This window comes from Aythya ferina (genome assembly GCF_964211825.1).
Source record: "Aythya ferina genome assembly, chromosome: 2".
Taxonomy (NCBI): Eukaryota; Metazoa; Chordata; class Aves; order Anseriformes; family Anatidae; genus Aythya; species Aythya ferina.
Window position 1 is genome coordinate 24,439,518 of NC_140297.1, and position 17,559 is coordinate 24,457,076.

The window sequence follows — 17,559 nt, forward strand, 5'->3', positions numbered from 1 at the left end:
TCAGTCTGCTCCCTAATGCCCTGCTCCTACCACTGCACTGTAAAGGTGATGATGTTAGGTATTCGCAAATCCACCAAGAACTGGGTACATGTGCTGAGTCTAAGAGTCCTAGTGCAAAATTTGGGGTGCTAGAAAAAAAGACCAGCTTCACTCCATGTCCAGATAAAGGGAATTTAAAGTTTGAAGGATGTTGGGGGCCTTGTTCTCTCCTGAATTATACCACTTGTTCAGGCCTATGTAGATCTGCAGAAGGAAGGTGACAAAGAAGGAATGATCTGTTTTTGTTGGGAGGACCTCTGCCCAGTTTTCTCCTTGTTTTACATCCATTAGTAGAGAAATCATCAATTTTCTGTGTCTACTGAGCAATAGCTTTTATTCTGATAAAAAGGTCTAATTGCACTATTTTTTGACTGGTTTAATGAGTGAAATGTGGAATATCTGCTGAAGAGGAAGTTGAGTCAACAAAAAAACTCATTGCATCAAAAATACATTGCCATGCGAGTGTGTTTCTCCTGAAATGCTAAGAGGTGAAAAGCTAGTACTTTTATCCAGCATGCCATCCAGTTATCTGAGCAATTATTTGCTTAAAGCAAATGACATCTAGATAGTGAAGATAAAGTTAAAAGACAATTCATTAAAAATATTTTCATCCTCAAGAAATTATTTGTTTTTTGAAGTAAATTGAACATAAAGAGTAGGAAAGAAGAAGAAAAATGTGAAATTTTATCATACCATTTTAAGTTTTATTATGTCACAGAGAAAGTAAATGGCAATAGAGTATAAAGGAATCTAATCCATAAAGGAAGAGAAAAAGGTTAAAGAAGTCAACAGTAATTAAATGGTGATTGAAGCTGAAAGAAAATTGATCTGTGTTAGCTGAAGGCCATTCTTGCCTTTTGGGATGTTATGCATCGGTGAAGAGGGGAAAGAAAGGTTTTTCTTGTTTTGATATGGAAATATATGTCACATCTTCTTAGCCTATGGTTCTGTGACTCAAGACTGCACTGAGTTTCTGGTACACTGATTCTAGTGTCCTATGCATGCTTGTGGGTATTGTGTAAAGATAAGATGCTCTAACAAAGCTTGGCAAGGTCAAAAGGCATGGGAGCTTCAGCAGTTTGCATGCTGTTTTGTCTTGGGGCAAAGGGAGAAAAGCGCCCTAAAGCAAATGAATCCAAATAGGGGTAGCACTGACACATCTATGTAAAACTGTGCAGTATCCACAGCTCAGGGATGCAGTGATCCAACACATTTGAAGTTTGATGGCTTGGCCAACTCTTCTGGAGGGATACTCACATTGTTGGCAAGGCTTGATATGAAAGGAATATACAGTTATGCAGAGCTATGTAGAGAAGTTTTATAAAAGCCAACAGCACTGCCAAATACTTTAGAGTTTTCATTAAGTGCTTCAGAAGTTGCATTGATTAGCTTTCTGTAGGGGCATGAAGAAATAAAACTAAATCTCTGACTCTGCTCAGGTTAAATACTCTCAATAACAAAAATATTAGCTAATGCCACTTTAGCAATAGTTTTCAGGCCAGGCGTAATCCCACTTCACATGTATCTTCTGTTTCTGCAAAGATTCATGCCCCTTCCAGGCATGACAGCCTTATAAAACAGGTTAAACACCCCTGCCATGAGATGCTGAGCATGTGCTGAACTTTTGGATAACTTATTGTGGGAGAAGAAATATTGAACTATGATCATGAGCTATAAAACCAGCAATATTTACTGATTAGAGAGCAAATATTTCTATCATTTCTTAGTTGCAATTTCAGTTGACATCACTGGGAGTACTGAGTATGTAATGAGTCAGTACAGCATGGTTTGGTCATAACTATGTAGATTTGTGAAATTAAGTGAATTTAAGTGAGAAAATTGAGTAATTTGCATTATTTAAACAATAACAGACAGCTACTAAATGTTTAGAGCTATAGTTTTTATTAAATTTTTGTCACTAGAGAGAGCTGTAGATACGTATAATTAATAACATTTATGTTAAAAATACATTAATTTCTCCCTCAGTGAAGAATTAAGAGAAATAAAAAAATAACAAACAAAGCAACACAACCTTTGTTCTCATAAAATTCTATTGGGAATCTTTCCCTTCTATAGTGACTATGGCACTAGCTGCTTGCCATTGTCTTACTCATGCTTGTGAAGTGTAACAAGATAAAAGTCATTTGGGACAGATACTTAAAAAAATAGCTCAGAAAAGAAAGCCAATTTAGTATTAAGATACATTAGTGATCTATACATCTCAAAATTAGCTTATAGATATAGGAGAATAAAGACATTTTCCATGTCGTTCAAGACCAGGATGAATTAGTATTAGGTTTCCAGCAGTTAAAATGGCAAGTTTTCAGAGAATTTGTTCTGCCTGCTCTGGGTGTGCTGACACTTTAGTTATAATTCCAGTCCATTCGTTCAAGTGAAAAAATAAAATTAAAAAAAAATCTGCAAAACCTATGGCTTGGCAACTGGCATAGCTCTGAGCTTCTTTTACTTAAAGCCAACATAAGTTTCCAGTGGTTTCCAGTGGTCGTTGAAACAAACCTTCTTAACTTTATAACTAAGGGTTATTAATATTTCCATCAGTATTTAATGATAATATGCAATTGAAGTATTGCATCCTATCTAACCATTTGCTTAGGTACAGGCTTCATTGTGCAACTCCTTTTTGTCCTGCACATCACTTCAACCACTCAGGTTATTCCTTTACCTTCAGTAAATTATCATCTGCATACAGTAGTGTTGTAAAAGCCCTAAGCCCAATTTCTAACCAGTTTTTAGTACACTTGTTCCCTTTTGCTGCAGTTCAGACCAAAGTCAGTGTACACCAGAACCTATTAAATTTTAGGCATTCTGAAACTTCAGGTTTCTGTGCTTCTGTTCCAACTCTATAAGAAAAACACCATGCAAACGGAGGCTGTCTAGTGTGTTTCGGGGGAGATGTGGTCACACCTAGTGCCACCACCTTGGTGAGGCACGAAGATGACAATGGCTCTGTGTACAGGATGACCTTGGACATCTTGCATCCACACTACATGAAGGAATTTATTAATTTCCTGCATGTCAGCCATGGTAACTGCTCACGGGCTGGCTCTTAGTTTATATCAATTTGGAATGTGACTTTTCTCTGAGGTTTGAAATGGCTTACATTGCCTGGCATTTGCTATGCACAGGTGGTTTATGGCAGTACAGAGTGTACAAATGATCTGTAGCTCTGCTGACACCTGTGTTTCAATTAATCTATGAAAATGCACTCACCTACTGCACGGGCAGGTACATCTGAACTTGTCACTGAGGGCTCACTGTATAGTCCATGGGATGTCCTGTAGACCTCTGGAGTGGGTCTGATGATGAATCATTCCTTAAAAACTCCCTTTTCTTTCCAGGGAGAACAAGAGGAGCTAAGGATGATTAACTCCGATATAAATACCTGCATTGCAAGTGTTTAAAGTTAGGAGATATAAATCTTGAAATTACTAATGAGTTAAAATGGTCAGCAGCAATTCAGTGGGAGTTTTGAGAGTCTCAGTGATATATAAACATTAGATTTAGGTGCCTAAGTAGCAGTTAGTCATATAAATCTCTTGATAGATTCATCCCTTTGGTCCAAATTTGAAGTCAGTCACATAACAGAATTCACACTTTTTAATAAGAGATCCAGTTCCCCCTATGGTACCTCAGAGAAGGCTCCCAAAGCCCAAGAGACAGTGCACCAAAGGCAGTCAGACCCTGCTGCAGTCTTAGACCCTGAACACTCTTCTGAAGACTGAAATTTAAACTCTTTCAGAGGACTCAGGTTAAAGTTCTTTCTCTCAAAATATGCGTGTGTGGGTAACAGATGATATTAGTATCTCTGATGACTCCACAATATTCAGTCACAAGCTGGGAGACCGAGGTTCAATTCTGTTTGTGACCACAGTGAGTTTGTACCTCCCAATGTGTATCTAAAACACCAAATTACAGGGTCTTTTGAACTTTGAAAATGTAAAAATACTTGATTTTTTTTTTTTTGTGAAGTTCTACTTTACATTGATTTTTTGAGCTACAAGAATAGCTCTACAGCTTAACACACATATACCATGAATGGTGGACAATGGAGTCCTCTCTCTATACCAAACATAGTTTTGTGTTAAGCAGTGGCTGTATAACACAAAACAGAAAAAGCCACAGGTCCTGAGACCTAACACGAGAGTTCTATTCCAAAATAAATGTTCTGCCACCTAGACAATATTTTTACAAATGCTGTGAGAAAAGGAACATCTTCAACAACATGGATTATAGTCCAAATATAGTCTTATTTGCCCATTTTTAGGGTATGGAGGTAGGCTTGAATTATTTTAATAAAAGAAATAAATGAAGACCAGGTCTCCTACATTCCCATATACTGATTTTAACTGCTTTCAAATATCAGAAAGGGAGGAAAAAGCCAACACTCCAGCTGCTTTCAGTGCAAGACCAGTTTTTGTAAAAATTCTGGTTGAGTACTTCAATTAACAGAAAAACACTATTTTGTACAGCATGAAGGTGTCCTTCAGAAACCTGAAGTCATATCCAAACAAGGAGAATGCAATCATAAATTCTGGAAGCATAAATGTGAAAATATTCTAAGGTCAACAAAACTATTAACAATATTTTTTAAAAGAGTCTTCAGGGCCTCTTGCTGATCATGATTCAGAAGGAAAAGATCACTTCACAGTTTAAATGAATTAGTGCTCACTGTAGAAGAAACTAAGGACATTCACATTCAAGAGTATTTTTTGTTGTTTTTGAGTACTGAGCAGAGTATCTCTTTGAAATTGAAATGACTGCAGAAAAGGGATAAGGAACGAATGGACAGTTGAACAATAAAAAATAGCCAAGAGCAGATGTTATTCAGCCAGTTGTTCTAGGACAATGCAAGGATGCAATAACTGAATTATTGCTGGGGGTGTGTAACTTCTTGCCTGAAATTGCCTTAGTAACAGGACTGAAGACTGCCAAATGGGATGTCAGTTTATAGAAATGATTCCAGGGAAGATCTGAGGAACTACAGGCCTCTGAGACTGACATCTATACAGGACACATCAGTAGCATGTTTAATAATAGAAATAAGGCACATCTGGAACTACTCCATGTCTTTGTCCATGGAAGTATTGCTTTATAAATTTAGAGTTCTTTGAAAAATAAAAAGCCATGTAGATAAGGGTGATCTGCTAGGTACCATCTACTTGGATTTCCAAAAGGCTTTTTACAAAATCCCTCAGTAAAGATTTTAAGAAACCTAAACATCTGTGGCCTGAAGGGGAATTTTTGTTTAGATGGATATCTGAATGAAAGACAGAAAATAAAGGGTAGGAGTAAATGTTTAGTTTCACATTGTAGGGAAATCTACAGAGACTGTTCAGTATTTCCAGGACTGTTAAAATATCCTGGAAAAGGGACAAGTCAAGCTTGCTAATGACACTTAGGTACCCAGAACATCAAAGGACAAAGGCAAAATGTGGAGGATTGTAGGTAGACTTTATGTCACTAAGCAACTGGACAATAAAATGATGACAGAAATTTAGTGTTGAAAATTTTAAAGTGATATGCATGGGAAAATCCTAACTTTATCTGAAAAAATATGGGTTTATGGTTGTCTTTACACACAGGAGTGAGATTTAGGTGAACAATTCAATATAGATGTCATATAAATGTGAAGTAGTGATCAAAAAAATTAATTCAAATGTTAATTTTTAGGAAAGGAGTAGAACGAGCAGAGAGCAGCACTATACCAAAGTTATCTCTTTGTCCCAAAACAGAAGCAGTAGATCTAACCGATGTTCTAGGCAATGAGGTCTCTAAAAGAGGTTTAGCTCTGTGAAATTATCAGTGGCATCAGCTTCCTTTTCTTGCATTGCTCAGAAAATATATATTCAAGATATGGTTCTAACTGATATGTTTCCAGACTCGTATAGCTTTATTTTATGGGGGAATAACTTGAAGTATTATGGTCAACAGCTCAACATCCAGGCCAACCATATCCTGTGCTTCATGAAAAGCAACATGGCCAGCAGGTCTCTACTCTTGTGAGACCCCACCTGGAGCCCTGTGTTCAGCTCTGGGACCTCCAATATAAGAATGAAATGGACCTGGTGGAGCAAGTCCAGAGGAGGTCCAAGAAGATGATCAGAAGGTTAGAGCACCTCTCCTATGAAGACAGGGTGAGAGAGTGGGTGTTGTTCAGCCTGGAGAAGAGAAGGCTCTGGGGAGACCTTGTAGCGGCCTTTCAGTATCTAAAGGGGGCCTACACGGAAGCTGGGGAGGGACTCTTTGTCAGGGAGTGTAATGATAGCACACAGGATAATGACTTTAAACTAAAAGGGTAGATTTAGATTAGATATTAGGAAGAAATACTTTGCTGTGAGTTTGGTGAGGCACAGGAAGAGGTTTCCCAGAGAAGCTGTGGATGCCCCATCCCTGGAAGTTTTCAAGGCTGGGCTGGATGGGGCTTTGAGCAACCTGGTCTGGTGGGAGGTGTCCCTGCCCATGGCAGGGTGTTGGAACTGGACGGTCTTTAAAGTCCCTTCCAACCCAAACCATTCTATGACTGATTCTAAAAAACAAATTCTAAACAGGATGTAAACATCTTATTGTGCATACAAGCATAATTCCAAATTCTTTAACTCTGGCAAGAAACACAGTCAATAAACAACCACCCTTATACAATTATGAGCTCGAAATTTTTTAACAAAAGGAAGTAGTTACCACAGGACATAGACTTAAATTTTGAATTTAATTGCCAAAGGATATTTTAGAAGCCAAAACTATAAATGATCTTACAAAATAATTGCACAAATTAATGGAAGATAATGTCCACTAAGTGCTATTAAATCCAATGACTTGGATTTATGTTCCAGTTCTTGTAGTCAATGATTTTCAGATTGCCAGGGACCAGACAGATGTACCAGTGACAGCAGTGTAAGAGGATTGTCTTACAAACATTTTGCTGGACAAAGACAAAATAATGAGCTTTGTGCTCTCCTACTCTGACTGTTATATTATGCCACTAACCACAAGAAATACTAGACAAAGTCTCTTCTAAGCTTAAACATAACTGTTCTGAACCACCTTTCTTAGTTGGCTACGTACTTTAAATAAATTAATTAATTAAAGCCTTGTAGCAATGTCTTTAATTACCTCTTAAAGAGAGATTACATCATATATAACTAGTTATGATACTCTAGCATTGCACTCCAACATTTGCACTTAATACTATTGTATTAACAAAAGATAAAGGTGTTAAATTATTCCCAGCTTCCACTCACTGTCCTGCTCTCCTATTGTAACTACTTTTGGAGAGCAATTGTGATGCAAAGAAATATTTTGTTCCTGAAAGAACGCCTTTATTCACAATGGAAGATGTGTGAATTTTACAGATCTCCACCAAAAAAAAAAAAAAAAAAAAGTTTTTTTGTTAATAGTTGGTGAAAGAAGCCTAAGGAAAATGTGTACCTAATCCTATTAGCTGACTTAATATAGAATTATTAAAAGCCTTGATACACAGGATTTAACACGATCTTTCTAGCAGGGTGTGATGTAATCTATTTTTGTTCCTCAGCTAGCAGATGGCTTACCTTTAAGTAATTTCCAATATGTTAGGAGATCAAAAGCCATCCTTACGCCACCAAGGCAGTAATCGTTCCTCTCTGCTGGGGGTTGCTTGGTACTGCGGTGGGGATATGCAAAGGCTGCTGGCATTTCCAAACATAGAAGGCCGACATTTCTTCAGACTTTGAAGTTAATAATCCTTCAGAAGTCGAAAAACTGAGAGATTTTCAAAACCCTTTGAATGTTCTATATGCCATGTGCTAAAGTAAATATCTGTAAGTAATCACTAAAGACTATTGCAAAGAAGTGCCTCCCAACATGAGTGCTGGGTGCAGGCTATGGTGCAGCGTGCAAGGCATGCAGCTGTGCTGCAGCAAGGCTGTGGAGGGGACAGTCCGACCACAGGGCATGGCTCACCCTTGGAACCTTGCTCATCAGCCCAGGGCACACGAAAAGATCCCAAACACCATGTATCAGCCCAACACATGGCCTCGGAGCCACCTCTTTTCTATGCACTCCCTTGTTGAGGTATTATTTGTGGCAAGACAGCATATTACAGAATCTGTCTGATCATATCCTCTCTGCAGAGAGACCAATGTTTTATTTTTCTGCAACCAAGAAAATCAAGTGTGTAAGAGAACATTTCAGACAACCAGGGGAATGTGATTAGGATTGCTAGTGACAGCCTCACTGACAGTACGCTGAGCAGTTTTCAGAAAAGACATATCATATTGCCCTGTGTCAGCTTTAGAAGGTCATTTAAGTATAGGTAGCCTTTGCTTCCCTCCATACATCATTATTCTCCAGCTGCTTGGTGATGAGAACCTGGGAAAGAGAAGTCCCAGCCCAACAAGGAGCACTGGTCCAAAGAGGCTTTTGCTTTGGAGCAGAGGGCTCAAACTTTCTGAGTAAAGTGATCTGAGTCTTAACAAAATTGCCTGCTGAGCACAACCTTTCTGGTTTGTGATTACATCATATTTATTTGGTAATCACAGCTTTTCTTACATTACAAGTTACAGAATAACTGTTATTATCTCAGTATGATTTAGAAGTAGGAAGCATCTAACTGACTTTTTCTATAGACAAAGGGTACAAAAACTAGTTCTCAGAAATAACAATGCAAGGTCTGTATTTAAGTGTTGCTAAAACTGACATACAAGCATTTAAATAATTTAAAATTAACTTTTAAATTAGCTTAACCTACATGAAGGCCTAAGATTAGCAAAATAACTCAAGGCTATTTTATGTGAAATTAAAAATAATTCTTGAGCTGAGTGTATTTATTCTTGAGATTTTAAGAGAGTATGACCATTAAAGAACAGGAAGTTGGTGACTAAACACCTGGAAAACTGTTTGCTTTTGCCAGCTGTATCTTCTCTTTAGGTGCATAGTCTTCTTTTTTCTATGTTTGGACTTATTTGAGTCATTCATTCAAGCTGAGAAACTGATTGGGTACTGATAAACAGGAAAGTTTGCTTTCTTCTTTCAGTCTATGAATAAAAATTGAGTGGTAGAGACTTGGATGTATTAGTTTTAAACTCTCAAAAAGTAGAATGATGAGAAAACCACAGAGGTATTGACAAAATGCAGACAATATGTTCCTAGTCCACTTTAACATATTTTGATAACAAAAATCATGTTTCTAGAACATTCCAGTTATCTACAAAACGTTTTTACATCAGTGCTCTGCAAGCATCCAAAAACAATTTATAGGTTAATCGTGAGCCAAACTTTAATCATGCAATTGGTAGGGAGTATAATATACTAGTTTACAAGCATAACACAGTGAAAAATAAAAAATCTGAAAGATATACAGTGAGCCACATCGTTACAAAAATATACACATGGCACACCTGCTGTGTAAAGCAGCACATACTGCCAGGGTGGCTTGAGGGGCCCAAGAGTGTCTGCAACATCTGGAAGCTGAGCCAGATGTGTGCCCCCCTGTCCAGGGCAGCTCGGGGCCCCACAGCTCAGGCACCTTGCCCATGCACCCTGGCAGCATGGAGGACCAGGAGGGCTCATTAGCTGCTCTCTGCTGAATTCAAGCAAGTTCAGCAACCTTTTTTTTCACTGTTTAACTTCCCCAGCAGGAAAAATGGCTCAAAGAAAGGTTAGGGAAGGATGATGTCAGGGTTCTGCAGTGCAAAGAAAAGATTATACTGAAAGCGTGGCCAGGGGTGTAGCCTCAGCCCAATTTACCTCTGCCAAGGTTGCAATAATGCAGCAAGAGTTTCAATGCATTCACAGGCTCAGGAATCAGCTTCATTTGTCCAGACATGAATACAGGGGAATATCAGACACTGCATGCTCTGGGGTAGGGTTCAACAACTGATTGCTAAAAATAGGAAAGAAATGTTGCCAAGGATACTCATTATTCACAATTATGAAAAAAAGTCATAAATAGCCTTCTATTTCGGGCATACTGTAAAATGTCTGTTTAACTAGGGAGAACCAGAGACAGACAATAACATAATAGTTGCTGATACATTTTATCTGATTGTTGTAGCAACAACAGTCTCCTGCCAATTCCCCGTGCAACCCCAATAGTCTTGGCTACAGCAGGACTGCACCTCTCCTCTCCTCTCCTCTCCTCTCCTCTCCTCTCCTCTCCTCTCCTCTCCTCTCCTCTCCTCTCCTCTCCTCTCCTCTCCTCTCCTCTCCTCTCCTCTCCTCTCCTCTCCTCTCCTCTCCTCTCCTCTCCTCTCCTCTCCTCTCCTCTCCTCTCCTCTCCTCTCCTCTCCTCTCCTCTCCTCTCCTCTCCTCTCCTCTCCTCTCCTCTCCTCTCCTCTCCTCTCCTCTCCTCTCCTCTCCTCTCCTCTCCTCTCCTCTCCTTCCATGGCTTGAGGATGCCTAGGGCAAAGCATTGGGCTCAGCTGCAAATAATTCTAGCTTTTTTGTCTTCCCATCTTCTTTTCCCAAGAAAGAAACTCTGAGTGTAGAGATTTACCTATCTTCTCTGGGCCATCTGTGGCTAGGCTGGCTGTGCACATCCTCCCCTAGCCAACTCCTACCACCTACCTCACCATGCATGAGGATTTCTGACACCCTGTTTTGAAGTAACCTGGGTGTATCCCCCTTCCCAGCTACTGCTTCTCCCTCTGTGGTTTCATTTATCTGTTTGCTTCTCTTTTTAGTCACATGTTAAACAAGTCCATAATTTTTTTTTTCAGTGCTGTTCACCTGCCAGTCTCCAAAGCCGAAGAGCTATCTGTTTTATCCCTATTTTCAAGTTAGCAAACTGAGGCTCAGAGCAGGGATGTGATTAATTTGGCATAAGCCAGTATCCTGGTGCTTTATTCAATCACTTCTGCTTCCTCCCTAAGCTCCCCTCTTTTAATAAAATGAGCCTCTGCTTTAACTTCAATATTTATTATTAATGAGAAACCTACCCTGAGGGAAAGGCTAAAATTACCTTGCAGCCTCATTGGCCAATGCCCAAAAAATGAAATCTCTCCAGTGAGGTAGATTCAAACAGGTTAAACCATCTGATAATGTGACCACAGAAGGAAAAACAGTCAGCCATTGCACATTAGGAAGACACCCCTCTATGATCAGGGGAAATCAAATAAGATTTCCTTTGATGGTATGTGTCTTGCAGAAATATATTAGTGCAAAGTCATATCCTTCAGGTATGGCAGCATGGGAAATCAAAAATCTAAGTTAGCAATAGGTGTCTGAGAAGGAATTTGAATCTTGTAGCCATTAAAATAGAAGGGAAAAACCTCCTCTCTGATTTACACTTGCATTTCTACTGTATATTCTGTACTATTTCCACGATCTAAGCTGGACTGGATGCCCAAAGGAAACAAAATGAATGAGTTCACAGTGCGCTATAAACAGGGTTCATGCCAATTAGGCAAAAGGAGCATGTCCTCAAGTTCATAGCTCACTATCTAGGATTTAAGTCCCTCTCTGAGCACATGTTTGCAAAATACAGACATCTTAGCAATGCTTCCCAGGTATTCTTGCTGTCTGGAATTTCAACTGAGGAGAAACCTCAGGCTGGCATATTAGCAAAAGCAAAAGGCACCACTTTCTTTTGAGCACAGCACAGGGAACAATTATGCACAAAAATCTCTCTGATATATATTCCATTACAGGCCAATGGTACACAAGCCATCCCATCCCAAGGTGTCTGGACATAAAGGGCTTGTCGAAATGAATATGAGATGACTACTGTGTGTCTGTATATATAGAAAAAAGCAGAGCACAGCAGTGACTGCACAGCACTTTCTGTATTCCTACTGTGTACCAGGCAAAGATTTTTCAGTTCATACATCATTCACAACTTGCTACAGGGATTCCACAAAGCCAGTACATATCCTTTACACAAAGAAAAGGGAAAGAAAAAAAAAAAAAAAAAAAAAAAAAAATAGATTCAGAAAAGAAAAGATTCTGAAAGTATGTCTGCTGGTGGAGTAGTCAGTGTCAGAGGCACTGACAACACACAAAGCTTAGCAAGAAGCAAAATAAATAAGTAAACAGTGACATTGCCTCTACCCCATCGAAGCCACTATGAAACAGAGTGCTACCTCTGATACCACAGCATTTCTTCTCATAGTAGAGAGAGAGAGAAACTGCCAAAAGTCTTTCTCCCTGGTCCCCCAAGAAGCATTTGCACCATTTGGCATACAAAGGACAAGGGAAATGAAGACAAAAAGTAGTGAAAGAAAATGAGGTGGAGTATCTCATCTAGGATACCTATTTAGGCTTTCCTTCCAAGGGCCCCTTCCAAGGGCCATATCTTTCTTTGCTCCTCACAAGCTATTGTAGGAATGTGAAAACAGAGGTCAACACAGATGGAGCGTGGATAAGCACTCTTGTATTTGCTCATTAAACGTGACTCCCACCATCTTGGCTATGGATTGAACCCAAAATCACTTTTGCTGAAGAATGCTCTGCAGAGGACAGACTGCACAGGGACACGCAGGAACACCCTTCCACCAAGGGACATATACGGGTGACACAAAATCAGAGTCATCTGTAGGAAAAGCAATTCATAAGGTATATTTTCAACTAAAAATTCAAAGGCAGTGGCAAGACAGAGCAGATTAATGCAATTCTAGATAATCTTTTTTGGTTAGATCCTTTGGGGTATTGAAAACATCAGAACAAAGGACTTCTTTGGCACAAATAATCTGTAGAACAGCCACAGAGTTGCATGAAGAGGAGACCAAAAATAAACTACCTTTTTACCTTTATTCCCCTGATTATTTTTTTAAGAAATTATAACAGTAGCTAGTATGATTGATGGTTGCAGGTAATGCCTGTTGTTGTTTTCCTTGATGCATCATCCTTAATGCACTATTTAAGTAAACTATGCTTAAAAGAAGTCTTTGAAGGGCTTCATATAGCATTTATATCATCATGGGTTTTGTGTCATAAGCAGTGGTTAAAAAGTAGTTTATAGATACTATATTACACACAAGGCAGTGCTGCAGCATAGTGCCAAGCCCAGATCTAATCTTGAAATGTGTTTTAACTCTGAAATGAATACTGTAATGCAGACTGCCTGCTAGTTTGGTTTCAACCATATTTTATCTCCTGGGGTTCTGAGCTGATTGTAGCAGAAAAAGGTGCCAAGACAGTCTCTTGTATTAAAATATATGGGTTACATATGCACCAAGTTTTATACACAGTTTAGACTTAAACATCAGCAGCATAAGGCATGTTGGGATGTAAACTGTTTTCAGATGTTTCTATGGGCTTGAGTGGAAAGGAAAATATTAATGCTACTCAAACTGATGGCAGAGTTGGGACCCAGAAGGTGAACTGCAAGGTTTTGAAGGGGAGCTGCTGTGTTTCTCAAAAGCTATAACCTTGACATTGAGGTTAGCTCTATTTCTCCCTTATACAGCAACGTGTTGCATTATGGCTGTCTAAATATTCCTGGAAGCATTTCAGAGATTTTGTGACCCAGATGTGGATTATGTGTAACACTAACTATGTACATGCTGGAGATGATTACACTGGGAGCTTTCAGATTCCATTCTGCACGTGTAGCACTGAAAAGAAACTTGACTTGTACTTATGAAATTCCTTTTGACCATAAGAAAAACAGAAGGAAACCCCCTTTGGAGACTTCCATAATGGGAAACAGGAAACAGGGCTGTCAAGAGTGGAAAGTTTGCAGCACAGGAAAAACAATGGACTATATAAACATAAATGCCATTATCAGATACTCTGCAATGGCCGTGCCATTGGTCTAAAGTTGAAAATATGCAGTGGTTTGTGTTTTCATTCAGATCTGAAGATTGGTTTATGGGCTATTCTCCTTTCTATTGAGATCAAGTGGCATTTTCATATTGACAAATGGGCATAGGTTAAAACCCAGGGGCAGTGGTTTAAAAAAAGACACTCTTTATGAGATTTTTCAGCATCTTTGATTCATTTCTGCTCCTTATTTTTGCATATCTTCACAATCAAAGCAGTTGAATTGGAGGGGTTGTTCACAAAGATTTCTTGGGTAGCAACACAATGAGTTTTAATGATAACATCTAAATATTAAGAGTAAGATCCTGGTAGTTCATAGTTCTTTCCATGACTTTAATTTCTCTACAGGGTTGATAAAAGGGCAGATTTTTCATTGACATGTGAGACTTCATTCAAGGGAAAGTATGACAACTTCTCATTTAGACTTCAATTAGGGACACTCCTCTAGGGCTTCCCTGAAAGCAAGAAAAGAGTCTGATGTCTTGGTGCCTGAGGACTGCTAAAGAAGAGACTAATTGTTGATTTAGAATATTCCTAAAGTGTACCAGATCTCACTGGTAGTAGACGTGCTGCTTGCAGACCTGCTTTAAAACAGTTTAAAACAACTCAGCAGTCTCTAGGGAACAGATGGCCTCTTTGGCTCCCATAAAAAGTCAGAGCAATTTCAGGACAGCTTATGCTAGTTCACATTTATACTATAAGGTCTACATTTCAACAAAGATCACTAGAATAGAGTGTAACCAAGCCAGAAGCTCTCACGTTTTCAACTCAGGCTCTGGGAGTTTTCCAGATAACTGTTATCACCAGTCACCCTGTTATAGCAGCTTTCTAGCTCCTTTGCACTGATGCCAGAGAAGGCATCTAAAACACATCTACAGGGCAAACATAGTATCCTCATCCTGAAGGCTTGGGGTTACTACAAATGGGGAGTGAGAGGCATTATATTATCTGATTAAGATAAATGTTTACATTGAGGTGGTCACCTATGCCATTAATATCGGTGGAATCAGTGCATGATTGCTTTCCTTCTAAAGCTTTCAAACAGCTCCTATAAAATGGCCATTTATCTACATTGACTATAAATCAAGATTCAGGTCTTGGACAAATGTAACCATGACATAAATGTCAATATATAGGTCAAATGGATTCCACCCCTCACTTGCACTTGCTGTATCCAGTAGATCAAAGTCACCTGCATGGTTCAGCACAGTTACCCTGAGAAAGGCTGAATTAATCTCAGCCTTCTCTGGTGCACTGGCCCTTTTTTGCAGATACAACCAGATCGAAGATGGAGCAGGACAAGACCAGCTCTCTTATGCACGTGCTTCAACTGCAGAAGATTTCAGAGAAAGAATATATTCTTGTTGAGGTGGGGTATGCACATCTTGGGATTTTCATTGCCTTGAGTAACGTGGGGATAATGTGGGGATCTATCACACACCAGTTTCTCTCTATGTGACTGTTACAGTGAGATTCAGATATTGCTCCTGGGGTCTGTAGACTGGTTCAGACCTGGTGAGAGAAATTGTGTTATTGATTGGATATACTGAATTTATTGCTTATTTTTATCTTTAGATATACCTCATAGCTTTTTATTATTCCCATGTCTGAAATCATGTGGTTGGTAAAGTATCAGTACCTTTTACTTTGCTAAAGTTAATACCAAAAATTTAGAAAATCTCTTTTGCCTTGAGAATCAGAAATTAAATATTTTTATGGCCTCTAGAAAATTCTTTCTTTCATCTCAAGCATCTTCACTGGCAATATTTTGATCTGATAGTTGGATTACAACAATGTTGAAAGATATACTCCTAAGTGAATGTGTAAGGTAATTTCTGTGTAATACAAAATACACGTATATCTACATGAAATGGCACCATATACTCTGGATGATCTCTTCTAAAGTTCCTCTTAAAGTAATATGATTCTACCAAAGCTAACTGGTTAATAAAAACCAGGAAGTATGTGTGAGTAAAGTGAAACCAAATAATTGTTTGTCTTTCAAATACTAAGTTTGTCCTTCTACCCTACCCTTCTCACAGTGCTCTTAGCCATCCCTGGGAAGTGGCTGCGTTCATCCCCTGGGCATCCACAGCCTTGGTGGCCATCCATGCATGGGAGGTCTCTGCTGAAGGAGGTCCTGTTTCCTCTGGCTCAGCTAACAGGGTTTCCACTCCATGTGCCTGGGAAAATGTCTTCTGTCTGTGATGCTCGGTCCCACTGTGCCTCAGCATTGATCAAAACTCCTCTTCCTGGCCTCTTATTTTCAGTTTCTTCTCATTTCATAGTCTCTGAGCAAATGAGGAACTGAGCATTTGTGTAAAGAGAGCACAAAAGGGGGCATCTGCCTTTGCAGTCACCTCTTACTTTGCACCACTCTGGACATTTCCCCCGGAATGGTGGTTAAAAAGTAGTGATTATGCCAAGCGGACAGCTGAGGGTTTCAATTTGTCAGAGTATTCTCTGCATTTTTTAGTTCTGCAGTTCCGTGGAGGTTTTCCTAAATGAGCTGTGACTGAGGGAAGTACAAAAATTAACTGCCTCTCTTCAGGATATAAGGTGTAAAATTAAAGCTATCAGAAAGAAGAAACCATGCTTCTAACAGCCAAAGGCTCAACTTCTGTCAGCTCAGCGCTGAGCACTCCCCAGCATTGTCTGCCCTCAGAATTAGATTCCAGTCACCGTTTTCTGAAGTACCTCATTGACTACAGTTTAAAATTTCCTTGTGTATGATTTGAAAAGCCTGGCTATACGTTCTGTTCACCCCAGCCACATCATTTTCAATGACTCCTTTATTCTGAAATTAATGACAGCATACTTCATGGTCCTGTTGTACAGATCCTAGGAACAAATGACTTCAGACTGTTCTAGTCATCGAGGAGAGATAGGACCTCCACAGGGCAATTCATCTTCCCTATCTTAAACTCCTGTTTTAGGATGGAATAAATCACTCTCTGGAAGTGCTTGTCTCTTCCCATTGATGGTTGAGGGACCCTAATAACTGGCAGAGAATAAACGCCTAACTTCAGAGGTCTAAGATGAAGGCCAATGAATCCTATCAGAAATAGACAGCTGACTGTTTCACCTAAGCTGTGTAAGTTACCTGACCAGAAAAGGACTCCAGACAAACGTTAGTGTCCCCAAACTTTACGTCATCAAGAGAAAAGCTTATTTTCTTTAAGAACTAATGTAATTGAAACACTGCTTTTTTGGTGCCTTGGAAGAAGAAAGCAAGCAAGACTATCCTAGGGAGAACATTAAATACAATTCAGTAGCTGCCAGTAGGAGGAACCCCAAACTGTATGTATTGACTGCTATGAGGTTCCTTTAACTGTGTGATAGGATTATATTAGAATTAACTAAAATAATCTTTTGGAATTATATATGAAATCAACAATAATGAACAAATCGTGGAAATCAAAACTTTAATTTCACATCACAAACTACTGGGCATCCTCCACCTAGCAATAAGGCCTTGTTGCACAAGATTATGTTCTTTTCCTGGAAGGGGCTAGATGATGAATAAATCTTGGTATGTTGTGAAAGGTGTAATAAGAGAGACTGAAATGGAGCTGCTGGACAGTAGCAAAACTGCTTCTTCTCTATGATGAAGTAGAAGTCCAAGTTGTGGTAGGGTATCTTTTCGAAATTCCCCCAGAAGTGGAGTTTTTAGCCACAGAAGAGTAATTTCTCCTGAAAAACATATTTCATTCCCTTCCATCCACCTGATCAGAAAAAGCAGCAGATTGATCTACAGGCAAT

The 17,559-nt window shown here is 39.2% G+C and overlaps 1 long non-coding RNA gene across 1 annotated transcript in view; it reads left to right on the top strand.

Moving 5' to 3' along the window:
* The window catches only part of LOC311431986, a 100,169-nt gene that overhangs the window by 11,732 nt on the left and 70,878 nt on the right, over positions 1–17,559 (top strand). Inside the window, exon 2 of the long non-coding RNA XR_014689754.1 lies at positions 15,069–15,166. This is a non-coding gene — a long non-coding RNA (uncharacterized lncRNA). The remainder of the gene's footprint in view (positions 1–15,068; positions 15,167–17,559) is intronic.